The sequence below is a fragment of the Chironomus tepperi genome, unplaced genomic scaffold (assembly GCF_022539635.2).
Source record: "Chironomus tepperi strain 1889 unplaced genomic scaffold, CSIRO-AGI_Ctep_v1 contig_467, whole genome shotgun sequence".
NCBI classification, from domain to species: domain Eukaryota; kingdom Metazoa; phylum Arthropoda; class Insecta; order Diptera; family Chironomidae; genus Chironomus; species Chironomus tepperi.
Genome location: NW_027226589.1, coordinates 237,569 through 260,414, shown reverse-complemented (window position 1 = coordinate 260,414; position 22,846 = coordinate 237,569). Strand labels below are relative to the sequence as shown.

General features: G+C 29.8%; 1 protein-coding gene across 4 annotated transcripts in view; it reads right to left on the bottom strand.

The window, feature by feature from the left end:
* zfh2 (Zn finger homeodomain 2) overlaps positions 1-22,846 on the bottom strand; it is a 63,502-nt gene that overhangs the window by 27,618 nt on the left and 13,038 nt on the right. For all 4 annotated transcript variants that reach the window (XM_070651914.1, XM_070651915.1, XM_070651916.1 and 1 more), the window contains exon 3: positions 5,306-5,387. The gene's annotated coding sequence lies outside the window, so the exon portion shown is untranslated. The remainder of the gene's footprint in view (positions 1-5,305; positions 5,388-22,846) is intronic.

The following is a 22,846-nucleotide window of genomic DNA, read 5'->3' as shown; positions in this document are numbered from 1 at the left end:
TTGAGTGGAATTATCGGGCATGGGAGAGGGGGCAATAGCTAATTAATTAAGAAGAAGTGGAAAAAGTCGAAAGAGATTTTTCGATAATTTTTAGATTGTGCATAATTAGGCATGAAATTGAGCAAGATATTTAATTTAATTTAAATGATTTTTTCAAGTGAGATTAGAATTAAGTGGAAATTCCACTGTAGATATTTTTCATAATCACAAGGAATGATGGTTTAAATCGGATGTAGAGGGCGACTACAAACACTTGCTTTAAAGGCTGATATCGACAATCGTAATTACTAATTCCCCACAATATACCAGGACGACACTTTACATAAATTCAATAATAATATCCAAGTAAATACTTTGACCTATTAACTATCAATGCATCGACATAATAGCCTATTTGTAATTAGAAACATATAAATATAGTCATGTAACATAGTCCTCAGCCCTTCCAAAAATAGAAACTAAAAACTTTTTCCTTTAATTTTCCCAGTAGATTTTCACACGACTTGCGGCCAACAACAACAATTTTCCACAAAAAAAAACTAAAATAATGGACGTCATAAAAAATCATGTTCACTCATCAATTACAAATTAAAAGCTAATCACAACACATGAAATAAATAAAAGTAATTACATTTGTGTAGGAAATTATTTTTGTGTCTAATTTCTCATTAAATGGACACATGAAAATCAATTTTTCATCATGCGAGACCTTCGACTGCGTTTGCTGTGCTTACTCCCACCACTTGATTCCTTACCAGCTCAATTAATGAGCTTTATTTGAGAACAAAAGAAATAAATTAGTGGAAATTGGAAAATTAAGTTGATTTGTGACTGAGGAAATTCCGAAAAGCATATGGCTCAAAAAAGTCGCAAAATGGTGTCCTTTGGGTTTAAGACAGGTTCGATAAAAATCAGACCCTACACTATTATTGAAAGAAAAGGATCAGGCATTCCTAACTAAACCAAAATAACAAATGCTGACCAAATATTCAACATCTACAAATCAAAAAATAATTATCACTTTCAGAGAAAATTTCAACTCAACCCATAATTACAAACCAAAAATAAACTTATTGACTCCCGTTCTTAATTACTAGTTTGTGACTTTTTTTTCTTCAGAACTATTTTTTAAATCACATCAGTTCCCTTTCATTATGACCAAAAACGAAACTTTCAGTCATGATGAATATTTAAAAAATTATTGAAGTATGAAATTATTAATGAATTAATGACTCTTGGCTAGGAGCTAATGAGTAAGTAGTAACAAAAGTCAAATGTGTTAATGGATGTCATTAAAAATTTCTTAGGGTACTGAGTGGTATTGATGAGAATTTATGATTTTCTACGATTTATTTGACGGAGGTTTTTTTAAGGTTTTGAGGATCCTCCTTTGTTCTCTTACCGTAGCGATTTGTATGGAATTCATGAACCCAAATTATAAGCCACCCCAAAGCTCGAAATTGACATTTAACTGACAATTTTATAAGCATCAAGCAAGAATCTAACAATTAGTCATATAATAGACCCTCATTTAAATACTTTATCCACCTTAAATATTGTTATAAAACGTCTAATTCCTTAATATGCCAATAAATATTTCTCCTTCTTTTTCATTCACCTCCTTACTTCCAACATTTCATTTCATTTCATTTCTTTTTCTCAATATTTAACTTACAAAAAAAAAAAGAATATCAGCCTTAAAAGGAAATTAAAAATAGCATACAATAATAAACATTACATTGCAATATTTCATGTATCATGAAACATTGTAAAAGCAAATCAAACAGCGGATCAAGAAGAAGAAATAAATGAGAAAATAAGAAATGAGGAAAGTCACATATAGGAACTAACATGGCATGTTCATATTGACGAATGGGAGGTGACGTTCTTGGAGATGTGTGTGGGGTTTTTTATTGGGGATGGAGAGGATGAAAGTATGGATTTATGGATATTTAGTAAAGATTAGAATTAGAGAATCAAAATTTGAAAATTTCGAGATTTCCGAAAGATTCATTATTTTAGGATATATTGTTAGATGTGCCAGGGATGGATAACTTACAACTCTTAAACCTCAAATACACCTTATATCTTCCATAAATCACCATTTACCCAATAATCCATTATCCATATTCTCAACAAAAATAACATGCAATTATACATTTATGAATTCCTCAAGAACATTCCAGTCATAGTACATATAACCAACATAACTCATAAACATTAGAATACACAATCAGCACACATATCGACATACGTGAGCTAAAAGAAATGAAGCAAGAAGGCAAAAAAAAATCGAAAAAAATCGACATATCCTTCAAATCGTTCAATCGACTTTTCGCGCGACTCATTCAGCAGAACAACAAACGATAAAAAAAATTGTATTAGGAATGGGAAAAGAAATTTTCTAAATGAAAATGAAACAAAAAAAATGAGTCGAGAGAGGAAAAAACACACGACCCGTATTAATATTATTTGATAGAAAATAATAAAATGAATTTGAGGGGTTAGATTGGGGGTAGTTGGGTGGTGTATCTCTCAGTTTTCAAGAGAAAATTATCGAACAAACAACTCGTCCTTTTGTTTTGCGCCTTCTTTTACTTTATATTTCTCATTTTCATAATATATTTATTGTTTTTATATTTTTTTTTCTTTACTTTTATGCTTCCTTTTACTTTATTATATTATTATTTTTCATCAATGTATTGTGTGTGCATGAATATTGCCTTAATGTGAAACGGTTCAATTGATTAGTGTGTTTTTTGTTTGATTTTTTAAACAGGGTTTTTGAGTCTTTTAATCTTGGATTGGATGGAGGGAGTAAGGGTGACATGTTATGAGGGAAAAATACTGTATTTTGGTCTACTTGAGTCCTCAAACATCTATTCAGACTGTTAAGTTCTTAGAGGGTACATTCAAGTTTTCAAAGCTTTATTCTAGTTCTCAAAATACTATTTAATATCTTAGAGCCTTAAACTTCTGCTTAAGTCTCCATAGCTTTACTTGGACTCAAACCTCAAACCCTATACAAAATTCACAATTAAATTCTAAATGAACTTTTCAATTTTCATTCAAACATCAGACAATAATTACAATGTCATTCATGACATGACTATGCCTTTTATCATGTGATATTAATGTTGTAATTGAATAATTAACTTCTTTATTTTCCATTTTTTTTATCTACCTAAAAGTCTTGAGCATGCAAGACGACGTGAAAATTGTTAGAAAGTATGGAAAAATTAAAATAAAAAATATGTGAAAACAAACAACATTGGAAAAATATGAAAATTATTGTAGGGTGAAAGAGGTTCATGGCAAAAATAGACAATTTTTATTGGAAAATTGTAGGTTTGAGGAGTGGGGGGAGGGGGCCTATATTGAATATATCTACTATTTCTTTTGATTTTGCATGGGGTTCTCACTCATTATCCTCAAACTATTCGGAATATTTTATTAGCTGAATAGTATAGAGGGTGATGTGCTTTCTTAATGTGAGTAAGAAAATGTTTAAAAAGTGAGGATAATTAGTCGGAATGTTTCTTTATTAGACAGCATAGTTGAACAGAAATAGACACAAAATATGGTAAAAAATTAATTCTAATTGATGGAAACATTTCCTCGTATTTTCCTGCAATTAAAAATGTTAATTACGTAAAATGGAAAATTTATGAATGAAAATTGCTCAGCAAAACATGTAAAAAAAGTTGAAAGAAAAATTAAAAATTCAAGGAAAAAAGATTTTTCAATTACGTTGTTGATAGCCAAGAAGGATAATTAAGTAAGATAGGAAGTACATGTTAAAGAAAACATTTTAATTAGACACGCGAGGAAACAGAATGTTTGGTAAGAATGTGGTAGAAAAAATGAAAATTCTTGAAAAATTAGTCAGGAATTTTTTGCTATTTTGAATTTGAATTTCTAACACTAAACAATATAACCTGAATTCCTTTTCTGATAAAACTCTCAAATTGCATTGGGGATCCCTCCTACCTTAAGCCTCATAAATCCCACTCACTTCCCACTTAGAATCCTTTTATTCCATTCTTAATTCTTCTATAACACCATCAAACAATACAAAAAAATCCAAATGAATAATTGACAATCATTAATAATTACACTCACGTGACTGTTAATTATACACATAGCCAGCAATTATAAATACAATAGCCGAATGGTAGAAGAAAAAAAATCACAAAAGCTCACAATCGTCATGTCCACGAAATCGGTAATTAGAACTATAACAATTTTTTTATATTGTCCCATGTTCATAGTCGTTTCAGCGATTTGTAAATATAAATGGATAAAGTAGAAGAGTGAAAAAAAGTAGACTGAAAGGGGTAATGAGTAATGATAGGTGAATAGATGGGGGTGGAATTCGGGATGTTGGGGTGGGTTTTTAATTTATTTTGGGTAATTCATAGCTTCGAATTTGGTGAGCGAGGTCTCAAAAAAAGGTTCTTCACTATCCAGTTCCAATATCCTAAATTCAACATAAAACTATAATTATAAATCCCATACCCCTCAATACACTCCATAATCCTCACAGAGCAAGCAAAATCGTTTGTCATATCCGCGAAGCCTTTTTTTAATTACTTTTTTGTTTAATTTACTCACACCACAGCTCCAGTTCTCTACCATTGAATGTCATATAATAAAAATGACTGAACTATAATATTAAATTCCAAAAAAATCACAGAAGAATGAAAGAAAAAAAAACTATTCGAGACTGCCGTTTAATGTCTCGCGGGAGACCCAGCCATCGCATGACTAATTATAATTAACTCAATGGATGGAACAGAGGAAAAAAAATTATTGTAGAAGCGGTTTTGAGACGGCAGAATGAGTTGAATAATTGCTAAGAAGACTTTTTTTGTTGTTTGGTCGTGGACGGGGCAGAAGAGCTGATAGATTTTTTTTGGGAATATATCATCGAAAAGGAAAGGAGGAAATAAAGAAGCGTGTTCGTGGTGAATTGAAGTTCTCGTTTCTTGTAAATGGAAATTAAAAAAACCAATCGGATGTAATTTTCTAATGAATTAACCAAAAGAATTAACGAAAGCATGAAGAGAAGTGGAAGAAAATGAAGGAAAAATAATTAGAAAAAATTTTAGTGAGCTGCTTGGACTGCTGTGGTTTGAGATTTCTGATTTTGATTTTATGTTGATGTCAAATGGCAGCCCACCCTTCACTTTTATATGCTCCTACTATTAATTAGAGTTTACTCCAATTAAATGCATAACTTAATAATTTACAACCTCAAAATGTATTTATCCTGAAAATGATTTAAAATATCTTGTCAACTTACCTTATTTTTTGTGATTATTCCTCCACTTCTGTTTCTATAATTTGATTTAATTCTGATATTTCATACAAAATATTTTTAGTATCTGTAATGAGATGAAAAATTGAAGAATATTAGTTATTTGAATGCTTGATTCGGTTTAAATTTAGTTTTGTCCAGAATTAATAAGTTTGAGCATAGTCTACACCAGTGATGGACCAGTCTAGCTTAGTCCATAATTCAACTCATTTCTCACCCAATTTCTCCCTTTTTCTAACATTTCCAGATCAAATTCACAATAACTTCCCACAATAGCTTCACATTTTCATTCAATGTGACACATTGTATCATCATTATTGCCTTCATCCAATTCGTACCCACATGTATGTATCAACTATCTACTTGAGTATCCACAGTTACACATTTTTTCTCTCATTTTTACAATCTCAAGTTGACATTTGTGTTCTTCTTTATATTCAATTGCTACTGCATGTAATACTTTAGATTTTTATATAAAAACAGATTAAGACTAAAAAGTATTTTTTCAGATTTATATAGGATGCTTTAAAACATCTTAACTACATTTCCAAAGTAACACAATTTCTCCTCCGACAGTAATGTCAATGTCAAGACTACGCAAAAAAAAATGTTCTCTCCTATTGAAGATTCAATTTTTATCAATTGATGTAAAAGAAAATGTTTTCGGATGTCTGGTGAAATTTGGAATATTGTTTAGGTCAAAAGGTTAAGCATGTATTGCCGGTGGGTCAATTTTGTGATATTAGACATTTGAGAATTCGAATTAGTAAAAACCGTTATGAAATTAAATAAAATAAACATAAATTGATAAAAATTTTCCACAAAATTGCTTTGCAATTGAGTTTACTGCCCTGATTTTCATTCAATTCCACACTAAACACATTCACATATTCAGAAATAATTTATCATCATCAAGGGTTATAATTTTCATTAAATTTAAAGAAAAAAAAAATATGAAAATTTTTCACCCACATGTGTGCCTGTATTTGTTCCATTTCCGATCAAAATCCACAAAGCCACAAACATATTTTCTTCGTTTTCTTCACAAATGCCACGTCAGAAAACTGTTTTTCAATTTTTTATCGATTTTCAGTATTTTTTATATTTTCATTTCCTTTTCTCGGTCCTCACTCCAAAATCATGTCAAAAAAAATTCCATATGTGTGTCTGTATAAACACGTATATATATATTTATAGGATAAGAAGAAAGTCATAGCCATAAAGTAGATATCGGGTCAGAAGCTAGAAAAAAGGTCAGTGTCCAACAGAAAAAAAAAATATTGTTGGTTGAAGTGGTCGACGGAGGTTTGTTGATGTGTGTTTGAAAAGAAAAAAAAATTGTCTGTATGTTGCTTAAAGGAAGACATAAAGAGAGAAAAGAATTGATGGAAGCAGCTTTTCGTGTCCTTTTTTCAACCAAGAGTTGCAAGAATTTTTATCGATGTGACATTAAAGACTGGATTTTTGTGATGTTTTTGGTCTTAAAGATGTATTTTTTTGGATTATTGTTAAAGGTTTTCAGAGGATGTTATTGATTTTGATGCAGTTTATTTGCTTTGAACGACCAAGTCGACAATATTGAATCGGAATTGAAAAATTCAAATTCTTAACAGTTTAAAATACTCAACTTTGAATGAAAAATCATTTAATTTCATGCGACATTTTAATTCGACTCACATTACCAAATCTGTGGGTTGTTCATGTCATTAATATTAGTAAATAACTAAGTGCTCATTATAAGAATTACAAGTTTTGTAAAGTAAGGGAAAACACGTGTAATGAAGAAAGCAGTTTAATATTACTAAATTAATAATTAACTTTACGAAAAAATTGAAATTCGATTCTATAATTTCTTTATTATGGACTTAAATTTTATGGTAATTGAGAAAGTATAGGGTAAGAATAGACTTATTAATCATTTAAAGAATATTCAAAACGATTTTAATATAATTTGATATATTTTAAGTTAATTTGACTGCTAGGGCAATATAATGAAGAAATTTGAACCTAAAACTGTTGAGTCAAGGCACCTAAACTTCAAAACTCTTTTATGAAGGCACTTGAATCTGAACCACAGCCATAAATGTCAAACATTAATCCATCTTTCTCCTTAGAAAAGAATTCTCAATAATTTGAATTAAAAATCTTCTTTTCCACATTTTTAATCCCCAAACAAAACATGAAATAAAAAATTTATAAAAAATTTGTTTCCAAACAAATAAAAAATTAATTCGAGAAGATTTTTTTTCCTCTCCACTATCTCGAAAATCAAGACAGAAAGAACTGAGAAAACAAGAAGAAATGAGAAGAAAAAATATTGAATGTAAATAAAAAATCAAAGTAGAATTATGATAGAATATTGGAAGCGTCAAGAAATTAATTAATTGGAATTAAAAGGAATTAAATTTTGTGGAAAGCACAACAAGCACACAGCGGCAACGGTTTTTTCGTTAACGAAGATTATTTTTCAAGTCTTTTTTTCTTCTTTCTTTTTTTCGGGTATTGTGGTAGCTTTTTAGATTGGTTTGTGGGGGTTTTGAGATTGTAGCACGTGGTCAATGAGATTGTGGGATGTGATTAGTTGAGATTTTTAACTTGAGATTAATAGGAATTTAATCAATTAGTTCTTAGTACTGTTATATGACTTGGTATATGACAAAAACATGAATTCTAAGAAAAGCATGATCATGGCTGTCTATAATCAAACCGGGGATCAATATTGCAACAAAAACGCACATATTTCTCACACTGCCTAACAATATGCTCAATGAACAGCACAAAAACCTAAATCATTGACCCCCCACACCAATAAAATTCTAAAAATTAAACCTCAACTTCTGAGTTAATAAAAATTAATATTGCAAAAAAAACACAGCAACAACACCAAATAGTCAGCTTAAAAGCAAGCATGAAGGAAGAGAAGAGAGAAGAAGGGGCGTTCTTAACAGAGATTAAAGATTTCATTCATTAATATCGCTCGTGAACTGATTTAAGTCTGTTGCTTCACTGTAGACAGATTTGATGCCCTCATAATTGAATTATCTTAGTCCTCCTACCCCGCAGTTGCTGTTCCGGCTTTTTATTTATTACACGAAATAAATTTTCATAAAAATATTTTTTTTGTCCCTTTTTCTCTCCCCAAGAAAAATGTTTAAAATAAACTCGGCCCTTCCATAACAGCTACTCCAGTCGCATTGTTTGCCTGGTTACTGATTTATAATTTATTTACCATAAAAATTAATAGCGCGAAGGCAAACAAGGCGAGGAAGAAGAAACATAGAAAAAAAATAGATAAAAAATTTATTTTTTTTTTGTGCCTGTTTGACTCGAGAATTCAAGGTCCCAGACAAAAGATTCGTTGTTGCTAATAATTTTATTAGATTTTGTATTTTAATCGGCCTTTTTCGATTTTAGAGTGAAGATGTCTTGACTTTTTTTTTGGGATTTTTTAATGTCGGAAGTAATTTTTAATAAGAATTTTGAGGTTATGCTAGAATTTTGTGACAAATGTTTAAGAAGTTTGGGTGGCGTGTGTGCCTACGACTTTGCAGTTAGGTCTAAAGATTTGTTGTTTTTCATAACGTAATAAGTATAGGGCCTATTCACAACCAACAGAATATAACACGTTATAAATATTCCCATCCTAATAAACATCTACTAACCATCAGCTCGTGCCATCGTTTTGAATTTTTATGTTCATGACTACCATCAGAATCTGCTTTTTTCTTCTTCTTTTAATAATTAAAATTTTTCTTCTTCTTTTTTTAAGCTTCAATCTGTAAATTGAAATTTTTCTTCAAACTTCTTGTTTTTGTCACTGATTGTTTAATTGATTTGATGACGATCAAGAGATATTAATTGATTAATTAACCCCAATATTTTATTTCACTTGGAATGGCATTCTTGAATATTGTGTCTGGTGACGGCGGCACGCAGAACATTTTGAATCATTTTAATAGACAAAAATTCATTCATTAGTGATTAATTAAATTAATTTTGGTTTATGAGCATCGAAAATTAGAAGAGGGGTAATAGTTGCGTGCTGACTGCGACTTTGATTCAACTGAAAGATTTTGAGGTTATGTTGGATGATGTTTATGTTTAGTTGAATATTATGAAAATATATATTGCAAAAGTTTGAGGTAAGGATCCAAATTTTGAGGTCAGATGACTAAATTTTGAGATTATTTATCTAAACTTTAAGGTTAAGTGTCAAAACTTTGAGATTATGTAAAAAAGTGACTCACTCGACTCCAACAATCCTCAAAAATTCTTCACATTTACCAATTTATTTTCGAGAAAAAAAATACGTGTGAAGAAATTCCTCCGTCTATCAAAAAGCCATTATTCATCCATAAGAAACCCGATATAACAAACAATATCTCTCATTTCATAAAACAAAAAACTAAAATATGAAAAAATTTGATTTGCAAATCACACACTCAAAAATATTTTTATTTTCATCGAAAACTAGCGAAAAAAAAAAAGAAATTAAAGATCATAAATTATCATGTGGATCACATAAATCAAGAAATGGAAATGGATGATGGTGAGAATTTATTGTTATTGTATATATTTTGGTGAATGTCACAAATATTAGGATGAGATAGCAGTGACTCTGCTAGTATATTTGACACAATGTTAGTCATAAATTTAAGAAAACTAAAACATAACCTCAAAATTGACAATTTGGTATTAAAGTAAAATAATATCAAAATTCATCAAAAACTATACAAAATATGCAAATCCACATGTAAATCAAATATTTTCAGTGGCCATTTTATATCACAACAATCGCTTCAAATCCAGTCATTAAAATATACTTAAATATTCCAGTTATAAAAGCTTCTTAGATCTTGTTTAATTTTTATTTCTTTTTAATTCCAATTCCAATATTTTGTGCCATTTTTAATTTCCCTACGTCCTCATAAAAGTCTCAAATTTTGAACTCAATTATTAATCCCCCTTTCATTTCATAATTTACACCACACAGCAGTCATAAAATCAGATTTTAAATTTCAGCCAGCATCAATTCATAAATTTTTTTAAAGTATCAATTTTGGATTGTATTTTAGAGCGTCAAGCCAGCATCATTGTCTAATAGAAATGTCATAAGTATCATAAATACAGCTAATGTCCACAACTTCATCATCAATAGCATGCCACAAAATCAAAATCTTCAATGAGTTAGTCACACAAATGTTGGATTAGGCATCGTGAATGATTAAAAATTCATAGCACTCCTTTTAATCGATACATAAAATTAGCAATTTTTTATCTTCGTCACCTCTGAAGATGAGGAAAGACGATTAGAAATAGAGAAGTAATAGGAGGTGATTGACTAAGACGCATTTGTGTGAAAGACTTGATTTTTGAGATCAGGCTGCCAAATGTTTAGGTTTGATTCTTGATTTTTGAGGTTACATTAAATATTAAAGGTTCGGGCTCAAAAATTTGTATTAAGACTCAATTTGTGAGGTTATATTCCAGATTTTTGAGATTGAATCTTTGAAAAGTTTGCCAATCTATCACCAATTCACGCTCAATTTAGAAGTTATCATCTTCAAATTTTGAAGTCATTTAAATATTCATATTTAGTATACTTATAAATAAAAGTCGATGAGCGATGGAAACAAAAATTATTAGCATCTTTATAATAAATCCAAATACCAATCAAAAATCATTCGCCATAAATTGTGCTAATCAAAACGACACACAAACCCGTCTTGAGAAGAAGAATAAAATTCGCGAAAAAAAGAAGTAAAAGACAAAAGAGTCTTCATCGTTAATCGCCTTAAGGTGTCAAAATAGTGCTAGAAAAAAAAGCTTTAACAACAACAAACAAATTTCCATAATAGCCGATTTCGAGCCATAAAACACCAGAGCTCTCACACTTGTACATTATACTTTAAGAGAGTATATACAATATCTAATCTACAGGCGCGACTATGAACTCTATGAATTGTTTCGACCACCCAAGAAACAACCGCGAGAATTCTCTCTTTTTTGTTTCGCTCAATAATCCCCAATACAAAGTTTATGGTGATCACCTTTTGTGCTGCTTATTCTTGTTATTCATAAATATACAAAAAAAATCTTTATTGAACTCAAATTCTTGCCTGTCTCAACTCACATGATCGATTAAACATTACTTTTCATATTTTATTTCTTTACTTTGTAATTCAATGAAATCGCTTATTGGGCTATGAGGGGGTAATGAGTCATTTGGATTAAATTTTGAAGTTATGTTGCTAGTTTTTGAGATTAAGTTACTGAATGTTTAGATAATGATTAAATTTTTGAGGTAATGTTATTAAACTTTGAAGTTGAAGTCACCAAATTTTAAGATTATATCACTAAGTTCTTAAGTTTCAGTATAAAATTAGCTCATCAATTCCCAAAAATCTCCATAATTATTTATGTAAAAGTCCATGAACCCACAAATAACACCAAAATCGATACTTTTACTTCTCAATTTCATTCCTTTTGTTCTTTCAACATCAATACTAAATTTTAAATTCACATTTCTTTTTAAATATTGATTGAATTGATTTTTCTTCTTAACAAACTCCTCAATATCTTAACATATTTTCTTTTTATTTTATTCCTTCATGAAACATAATTGAAAATGAGAAAATCAATCAAAAAACAGCCAGAAAAGAAGAGATTCACAAATTTGAAATTAAATGAAATGAAATTTTCTCTTCATGTCGAATTGAAATTGAATTTAACAGAACAAAATAACAAGAAGAAGAAACATTAATTTTTTTTTGTTGATGATGAAATGAAATGAAATGTTGAGAAGGAGAAGTGTGCGAGTAAGAGAAGATATCGGTGATTAAGGTGTGGTATGAATTTATTTAACTCTCGATCGAGGAAAGGAAAAAAAAATTAAAATTATTCATTTTTGAATGACAATGAATATTTTCGAGAAATCTTGCATGATATTTTAAGATATTCGAATTGTGTATTGGGAAACTTTTAATTCAGTTCATTTTGTTATGTGACTTTTTTTTTCTTGAAGTGATATTAATTTCCTTTTATGGAGGACATCCAGGCTGGGGTTTTCGATACCGGGATTAAAATTTACTTAATTTAAGAATTACATTCAGTTTAGTCTTAGGATTACAAAAGAATTTTGTCCAAAAAAGGAGTCACACTCACAAGGAGTCTCTATTTTTAACCAAAATTCCTCAAAAACACAAGAATTCCTTTGTTAACAATTAAAAGAATTTTAAACTCAAGTCATTAAAATGAACGAAACCAAAGTGAGAATTGAGTTTATGAATATCCATAATATTTGAATAAGTCCACAAAACACAAAAAAATATAAGTTTGTTACCACAAAATCATGATCCCATCCACAATTCATTTCTCATTCTTTCCATCTTCTTCATCATCATCATTCGTTTAATTTCTTGTTTCAACAATCATAAAGTGTTAATTCTTTAATTTTTCTCAATGTGATCTTCTTGCTGTTCTTATTCCTTATTATTATTTTGAAAATTTCTATCTCCTCTGTGCTCGAAAATCCGTTGGAATTTCATGAGTCGCTGTTTTTCTTTCCTTTTTTTCTTATTCTTACGTCTGGACTGTATATTTATTATTATTATTTGTTCGTGTATGGATCAATGTTGATGGTTGAGTGAGTAGATTGAATAAGAGAAGAAGAGAAATCCGAAAAAAAGTATTTTTTCGTTGAGTGGATGAATAAGTAACTAACTAAGTAGATAAATTTAAAGAGTAACAAAATAACGAGGTGAGGAATTGACGACAGTGACGGCGTGACGAATTCAAAGTTGTTATGAGAAGTTGATCAGGTGAAATTAGACTATTTTTTCGGGGGTATGGCGCATTTTTTGGGGATACTGAGGTGTATTTTTTTTTTAATTTTAGATGACTTTTTAGATTCAAAACCTTAAAATTCAAATTTCGAATACATAACGAGAATTCGAACATATTGATATCGAGCTCAATTATGACAACAAGAAGAAAGGTATATCATGTTATATCATGACGTGACAAATAATGATGACAATGATGAAGATCATTTGGTTTCCTATTCTTATGTAATATTGTCTCTTCATATTCACTTCTCTCGTGTGTATTATAGCATAAGTGTTGCATGCAATTGAGACGTCCTTTCACTTTTCAGCTGAAAAATGGCAGGAAGTTGAGATTTTGGAGGGTCAATGTTTGATGAAAGTGAAATGGGATTAAAAACTGTCATAATTTTGTAGTCTAATGACCTACTAGAACCAGAAAAGTAAAAAATGTATATTCAATACCCTCCTAACCTCAATCATACACCAGACATATTTGACAAATTACAATCAATTATTTCAACACACTCATTTCCATCCACTCAAAATAAACATTTTAATTTCACACCTAATTTCTCATTTATTTTAATTAACTCTGTCTCATGTCTCATTGTTTTCGCTATTCATAAATCGCACAACACCCACGACTTTTGAGAGTATTCTCTACCTTACGTCATCAACAATTTTTTTTAAAGTGCATTGAATTCAGACATCTCAAGTTGAACTGCATCGCACTGACTTGCGAACTGATATCGCACATTTTCGAGAAAAAAAACCAGACATGCAACACTGTATACATAATATACATGCATGCGGGTATATAACAAGAATCATTTCACGTTGTTTGTATTGCTCAATGCATTCCGGTGTGATGCGGTCATCTCACTCTCTCAATAACAACAAAAATTTATGAAGCGAAAGTTAAAAAAAAAATTCTATTTTTTTGTTGTTGTTCAGCTGTGGCATGATTGATGCTATTCGTCTCACCTCTCTAATGCGCTTATCTCGTCGCAACTCATCAGTTTCTTTTCTGTTTTATATTCATTTTATATCTAACATGGACCAAAAGCCTCCTTATGAAATCGAATATAGAGAGAACGAAAAGAATAAAATTCTCAGATTTCGAGTATCAATTAAAATTATTAATTATGTTTTCGTGAGTTTGTATTTGTTTGTTTCTTTAGAAAATAAAGTAAAGAATTAAAAAATTCATATATATGAGGTGAAATAAATGGAATGAAAATATGAGGAAGTTTGAGGTTAGGTTGTGACGGAGTTTTGAGCTTTTAAAGCGCATGTTTATATCAAACACTTTCCTTAGTCGAGTTAAGAATTCAAATCAAGAATCTAATGTTAAACTGAAAATTCGGATTAAATTTAAGCTTCAGTCAAACATTTGCAAAAAAATTCTGACTAAGTCTCTGCATCTAGGACAGTGGTGCATAAAATTCCAGAGGTTTTAACCTGAATGTAGGGTCATATGATATAAGTTATGTTTCACTCTAGTCATTCAAGGGAAGGACAGTTATATCTCAAATAATTAAACTATACAAGAATCCACTCCCAAACCGCCAATCCTCATCTAATCCCTACCTCAGCAAAATCAGCTCAAAATCCACCTTTTGTTCACATATGGAATTTCATTTCTTGAAACCAGCAGCAGCAGCAGAATCAATATTAACGAGTGAAGAGGTAAAAAAAGCGTAACAGAGCAAAGAGGAGAAAGAGACACAAGAAGAACAAAGTGCGAGGCATCAAATTCATCATCACCACCGCCGTGATTGGAAATAATTAATTAACACAGAAATGAAATAACACACGAAGGAGAACGAGAGATGAAAAAAAAAAATTCTTTTGATTTTTGTGCCTTTTACTTCGCTTTGACTTCAATTGTGATGGTTTTTATGATCTGATGATTGTTGCTTCTTTTTCGATCTTCTTAGATTTCATTGTGTTATTTTTTTAATTTTTTTATTATTTTTATTGTTATTGTTATTATTTGTTGAATAACTTTTTTTTCATCTTAAGAAATTACATTTGGAATGGTTAATGAGTTAATGGACTTGATGGATTGTAACAAGGGGGTATGGGTATGGTAACTATGTTCCCTCATGAATTCATCGACCCCACACAAAGGTCAATCGCCAATTTGCAATTACACGAGTCTCCACACCTGATTCCTATCACATCAATAGATCGCGATTTGAGAACCGCTGTAGAAAATTCTTTGAGTACACTCTAAGCATTTCATGAACAATACCTTTATGTATAGTTTAATTGTGGCGAGTATGATGTGAGTGGCAAGCGATTGATAAAATAATAATTTTTCTTTTTGATTTCTTTTCTTGGTCTTTCTCAGTTGGGAATGATTTTTTGTGGTTTTTGACTGTTTTGGAATTTATTTTACTAGATTTGGTGGGTGTGGAGTGAGGTAGGTGCATGTTTGGGGCTGACTGTCTATTATCGACTTGTGAAAATCTAAATTAGCTCGATCCGAAAGAATCTAAGTCTGCTCGACCCTAGAAGATCAAACTCAAATTGAATTTAGGGGATTTAGCTGAATCCAAAAATACATAACCTCAAAGATAAAAAACAACATCACCTGAATTATTCCCTAACTTGTCAATTTTTATTATTCGTTTGTTGCCAAAAGTTTATTTTTTTTTCATCTTTTTATTTCATTTTCTTTTGTTTTGTTTCATTTTTGAAAATAAATATAATATAAAAATCTTAAAGTATTGAGTTAATGAAGATTGAAGATTGAAGTTGAGGGCATTTTACAGCCGAAAAGTAAAAAAAATATTAATGCTGACCTCACAGATCAATATTCATTTAAATTCGATTGAGGTTTTGATTTCAGCCTCTTTGTTGGGGCTTAAGTTAAGTTAATTAAAAATTTTTGTGGATGAAAACGTGTTGCCATCATGGCTATTAGACACATTAATTTCAATGATGAACTATTATGTGATCTCATTTTAATGTTATTTGGATATGTGGCCTAAACACTTTTGTTAACATAATTTTGAATTGATTTTTAATTTTGTAATGAAATATAGATTTGTAATTATATTAACATAAGTCGACTTATTGGGTAATGGTAAATTTTCACGATTTTTTGTGGATTTTTAGTGACTCTTTTGTTTGTGGAATTGAATTGTGATGAAATGGATCCAATTTGGGTACAATGGTATAAATAAATGGTTTCATTGGATCGGTTTAGTTTTGTTATTGATGACAGTCGTGCGGAGGACATGGTTTTAGATTCCTACAAATGGTTTTAGATTTTCTACAAAAATCCACAAACTCATGTGACAAGAAACAAAATTCGCTCATATACTCTTCAAAACTCACGACAGAATCAGTTCAACATCATCAACTCGCTTTGTAACAAATTTTCTATTTCACATACAGCCACACACACACATAAGGTAAGACAATATCTTCTCCCATAAGCATCATCTGACAAGCTAAATCATCATCGTCATCGTTAAATCTATGAAAAGTATTTTCTTATTGTATGTACACCTGGGCATTTGCTCTTACTACTCAATGGATCATCATCATCTTTCTCTTTCAATCTTTTCAATTCCTTTTCTTCTTCCTTTTTTTTAGTCTTCTTTTGTGGCATTTTTTGGGTTTTTGTTTCAGAAAAAAATGGGTGAAAAAAAATTTTTTTTTTGAGCGATCTTCAAGTTCTTAAAAAAAATTGATTTACACTTGGATGTGCTTTGATGGATGAGTTTCAGGTAGAAAATTTACAATTTTGTTGCCTTTTGTGCAAAAATATGGAATATGAAGAAGAAAATGATTGAAGGAAGCTAATAGAATGGAATGTCGATGATGTTTTAGCTTCTGAATATGTTTTCTTCATTAACGTTTGTTTTTATGGATGAATATAATGTGGAATGTTTATGGATCATTGCGTAACATGTGTGGATTATTGATTTATTGAGTTTGCTAAGATATTGTGGGTCATAAACCATGCACTGCATATACATTTAGCATGAAATGTCTAAAATCGTATGCTGCATACGAATTTGGACACTTTTAACAAAATATGTCCAATATCAAACACCAAACACTTCTATTGAGCTAAATTACAAACAATTGCATAGCAACGATCCCGAAAAACTTTATTATAGCACACACTTATGCTCAAAAACTGCCATTCTGTTTACAAAACAAACAAACAACACGAGTATGCTGTTTTTTGCCCACACACAACTTTCCATAAATTTTTCTTGCAAATAAAATAAATTAAAAAATCCACATGCAGTCCCACATACATATTTTTAATTTTTCTGTAAACATCTTACAAGCTGCTTATCAACAGTCATCGAATTTTCATTAAATTTTCTGTTTGTTATTCCCAATAGCTCACGTTTAATTTATTATTTTGCGTCATCATCGACAAAAATTGTCAACATTTTTAATTTTTTTTATCAACAAACTTTTTTCATATATCCAATCGCAATTATTGTCAATTATCACAAAACTCTTCATTTTGATTCGAGAATTAGCTTCGTCTCACTCCCACTTGCTCATTATTATTATTGACTAATCACAATTATTTTTGTAGCTTTTCTATTTCGCAATTATTTAAAAATACATGAAAATTATATATTTTTAAAATTATTTATAAAATTACTTGTGTCATGAAGCTTTCAATTACAGTTTTTGCTGTAATTTTTGAGGTTATGTTGTATTTTGGCTAAATATTTTAGGTTATAAGAATCGTTGCCACTTTTTTCTACTAAATTTATTGATTTTTGGAATTTAAAATTTGATTTGATTAAAATAAATAAAGAAAAACTTTTTGAGGTGACAAAAAAACAAAATGGCGAAATTTAAAAAATTTTAGCGAGTAAGGGAAGCCATGGAGCACTATTTTGTCCCAATAGAAGACAATAGCTCGTCTAAAAAATAGGAAAACCAACATTTCGAAAACATATATTTCTACATCAAAAAAAAAATCACACCCATCCAATTTCTGTTTAACAATCACATAAAAAATAATGAATGCAGAAAGAGTTCGACAAGAGAGAAAAAAATTTTAATTTGTTTTTAATTCATTTAAATTGATTATAATTGGAGAGTTGAACCGGGTGAGGAATTTTTTTCGTTCGATTTCGATTTTATTTTTGTGACTCTAATAATTTTTTTGCTGTCTTTTTTTTTATTTGTGGATATTATCGAGTATAGATGAATTATCAAATGTCAATTTAGTTGGAAAAAAATATTTAAAAGCAACTTTTATGAATTTTGATTGTGACTATTTTGTAGATTTGAGGAAATGTGATGGAAATAAAAATAATCTTTTAGATTAGGTGGGAAAAGCAAGTCCCAGGACACCTAGCAATATCCAACTTCAAAACATATGCAGCCCAGATCACATATTTTTGAGAACTTAATTGATATTCAATTTTTATTTCTCGCTTCAATCAAAAACGAATTATTAAAACAGAAAAGAATCAGAACAATAATTGCTTTGTAGGCATAATTGTGATAATTATATTGAGTGGATTTGAAGCAATGGAATTCAATGGAAGAAGCAATTAAGTTTTGCCTATAAATAAAACAATTTAGAATATTTCGTATAAATTTTCAGGTTAAGAATCTCAAAATTTCACCGAATTTAGTAACTGCTCGTAAATTACAATTACACAGAAGCCAAAAAAATAATAATTTTTATTCAACTCAACTGCCTCAAATCGGAACAAAGAATTCTCCAAACTGACGCGTACACAAGAAAAAGTGGGCAAATCCGCTAACACAAAAGTGGTAATTATAATGAAATGAAATAATTTTTTTTTGTTGTGTGTATAATTGCGATGATGATGATGATGATGAGGACTGAATAAAAACAAATTTTTTTGTTGTCGATTGGATTTTATGGACTAAAAAATGTTTCGCGCAACATGATCATCGTATCATTTATTGAACATGTTTAAGTACTGGTGTTATGGGTGTTTTTTTTGCAACCCTCGATGTATGAAAATATTTGTCATTCATCCACCCTGAATGTGTGTCAATGAATGAGGGATTAGGAGTGAAGGATGTTGAAGAATGAGATGGGGTATCGAGGGGTGTGCAACTATAAAAAAGTTTGAAATATTATGAAAAAATTAAATTTTTCTGTAATTAAATCGGAAAATATTTTTGACAAAATTTGACATTTTCTAAAATTTTTAAATCTTCATTAGATGTCTACAGTTACGACCCCCTCGCACCCTCTCTATTAAAATATTTTAAAACAATTTCCTATAATATCTATAAAGACATTCAACAGACGGTCTACAGCAGCAGCTAGCGCACACAAAATGAATGTTAATAACAATAATAACATCAACAAAAGCAAATTCAAAATTCAAACAAAAGTAAGCATCTAGCACCAACGACCAACTGCTTAATTCCACATCTTATGTGACTGTATATGTGTAATTAAATTGCAAAATAATGAGAAGGAATATGAAACATGGAAATTATGAGCAAAAAAAAAAAATTCAATTGTTTGTCGCTTTCTGCTTTCATTTCAATGAGGGATTGGCATTACCGGATTTTGAAGTTTTTTTGATTTGCGATGAGTTTCTAAAAACAAACTCGCATGTGTGAGTGAAAAAAAAATTTTTTTACTTCTTTTGTTTTGCTGAACGATGTGTGACCGTTGAAAAGACTTGAAAAAATATTTAATAAATGGTTGGCTTGATTCCATCTTTTGGCATTATTTAATGGTATCAAATTTAATGTAAATAATTGAAACGAAAAAAAAAAATTTTGAGGTCGGCTTTGTTACAATTATTTTTCTAATTTTTTTGCTCTATTCTGGTTGGTTTCTAGCTTTTTAGTCTTCACATTTCATTTGTTTTCTGTGTGAATGACATATGTTCAGCGACGACTGATGAATGACGAAATTAACGGTAAATTTTAGACTTTTTTTGGGTATATATGTCTGAATGAGTTTCAATTTTGTTACAAATAATTAAGTTTCATTACATTTTAAGGTTATGTCAATATCTTGAGAGCCTTTGAACGATCCTTGCCACTTTTTTGCACAAATTTATCTAAATTTTACTTGATAATATTAAAAGAGTTAAAAGTTATAACTAAAATTCTTTTCGAAGTGAGAGTAAAAAATACAAAATGGCGGACGTCAAAATTTAATTTTTTTTATAATTAAATCAGCATTAATTCCTTCTAAATCCTCACTCAGTAGCATTTCCAACCTATAAAATTCCCACAGATTCCCACAAGCTCGCACAACATTAATCCATAAATGCTGAACATTTTCCATCTTTAATTAAATATCAAAAGAAGTAAAAAGAAGAAAAAAATCTTTTAATTTCAAATGCGATATCAAAGAATTCCCTAATTTGGAATAGACATACACATGAGTACATACACGAGACGACATGTAAAGAAATGAGATGAACTGTAACTCTGCGCGATCAAGCAGAGAAAATCTGCAGATGTGTCATTAGATTTGCGAATTCATTATTTATTAAGAAGAAAGAAAAATGTTTCAAACTGCGGTGCGATGAGAAATTGTAAAAAAAGATGAATAATAATTTCATTTTGTAAACTCGAATTGATCTCATTTGCACATCGATTCGAAGAGAAAAAAATCAAGAAGGAGAACAGCAAGATATGAATTTGTGATTTTATTTTGTCTCATTAATATTAAGAACGATGATGGAATTAATTGAGTATTTTTTTGGATGAATATTTCATGAGAAAATTATTACTTTTTTGTACGGAAGTTCTTGATTATGGAAATGGTCATAAATTGACACTAAAAATAGAATGAGGTATTTTGATGGAGGTTGGAGATTATTTAATCTAAAGTGACTCTCAGGGGAGTAGCCAAAGATGTTAAAAAATTTGTAAAGTTTTACAATACGTTATTAAGAATTTTAAATCAATTTAGTTCCGTTTTTGAAATAATTAAGAATATCATTTCCGCATTTTTACTGTTTTCACTCCTGATTATGACAACCAATAATTCTTATCAAGAGTAAGCTATTAAATTTGCTCAATTTTCCACTAAAAAGTCTCAAAAAACCAATCACGTACACCAATTTAATTCCTATCATTCTTCTTATTCATTCTCATATTGATATTATTTTCCCGTATGAAGTCTCTCAAATAACAAAATAAAAAAAAATCATCAACACGTCATGAGAAGAAATTAACAAAAAGAAGTCAAAAGAATCAGCAATAGTTGTAATAAATTGCGAATCAAAGAAATTAGAAGAAAAGAGCACCACACAATGCGCAATCGAGGTATATAAGAAGACTCTTTTTGAGAAAAGAAGCAATTACTTTTTTCGTATGTGGAGTTGGAAGTAAAATTTAATTTAAGGCTTATTAAAAAAAGGCAATTGAAAGAGTTCATCAACTCTGTCGTCGGATTTTGGGTTTAAAATGAGATCCATTGAATATTTAACTTTTATCCCGAATAACACAAGTCGGTAAATCGATCCAAGAGTCCGGCACTAGATTCTCCACTATTCGTGAACCTGAGTTAAGACTAGTGAATAAACAGTTCCACTAGACCACATCAAAACCTAATTCCATCTCACCACAAAATTCTCAATGTTTAAAAAATTAATTCCATTCCAAGAAAACTTACGAGATTATTCAATGTGATTGCTCCGTCATTGTAATGATGATTTCTTAATGAATAGAATCACACACATAGTCAAACGATAGATTTAAGAAAGATAGACATAACGACTACAGATGTATTTAATGTTAGATGCTGACGATGACGATGATGTATGACTTTTTCGCAAAAAAATCAAAAGAAATTATTTCATGGTTTACAGATGAATAATAAGAAAGATTACTTTTGTAGAAGAAGAGAAATGGAGCTTTTGTTGGATGAATTTGAATTATTGGATCATATGGGGATTAATTTTTGTAGTTTAATGAATCATATTTATAGTTACAGAGGTCAAGAAGTGTTGTGATGGTTTTTGAGTGATTTTTATATAAACATAAATTTTCTTTGAAGTTAAGACAGCCTAAAGTAGATAAATTCTGACTAAATCATTTCAATTTGGTATCTTTACTGCTTAAAATTATCGTTTAGCTAGAAAATTGTCAATATATCAATTTCACTTCCCAATTTCCCTTTAACAAATCCAAAAAATTCACATAGCAAGCACATATCACATTTAACCCCGTAAAATACCCCCTCATATATATAGCATGATTTGAAGATCGCAACAATATCTTAACTAAAATATAAAGAAAGAAAAACGAGAAATTAAATTCAATAAATGAGATCGTCATACACGAGGACTCATAAATGTAAGAGACATGTTCAACAAAGTAAGAAGAAAACAATGCACGCTGCTTACATATATGAACATTTTTTAATAAATGAATTGAAGAAGCAAAAAAGTAAAAATAAAATCCAGAATGTCAACAGAAGAAGATTTCACGAGAATTAATAACATTCGAAATATAATTGAAAACTTTTTTTTTTCTTAAGGGACGACATTAAAAATTTCTTTTGTTTAGAATTTTAGTGTATTTATTTGTAAAGGATTATATTGGTTTGTCTGACTGACTGCTCGTATATTTGTCATATGAAAAATGCGCTTTAACTTCCTATAAATGTCTAATTTCTTACTAATATTTCTTATTCCTTCATTAAATAATGAAAAAAATTACATTTTTAGCAAAAGGTTTCAAGTTT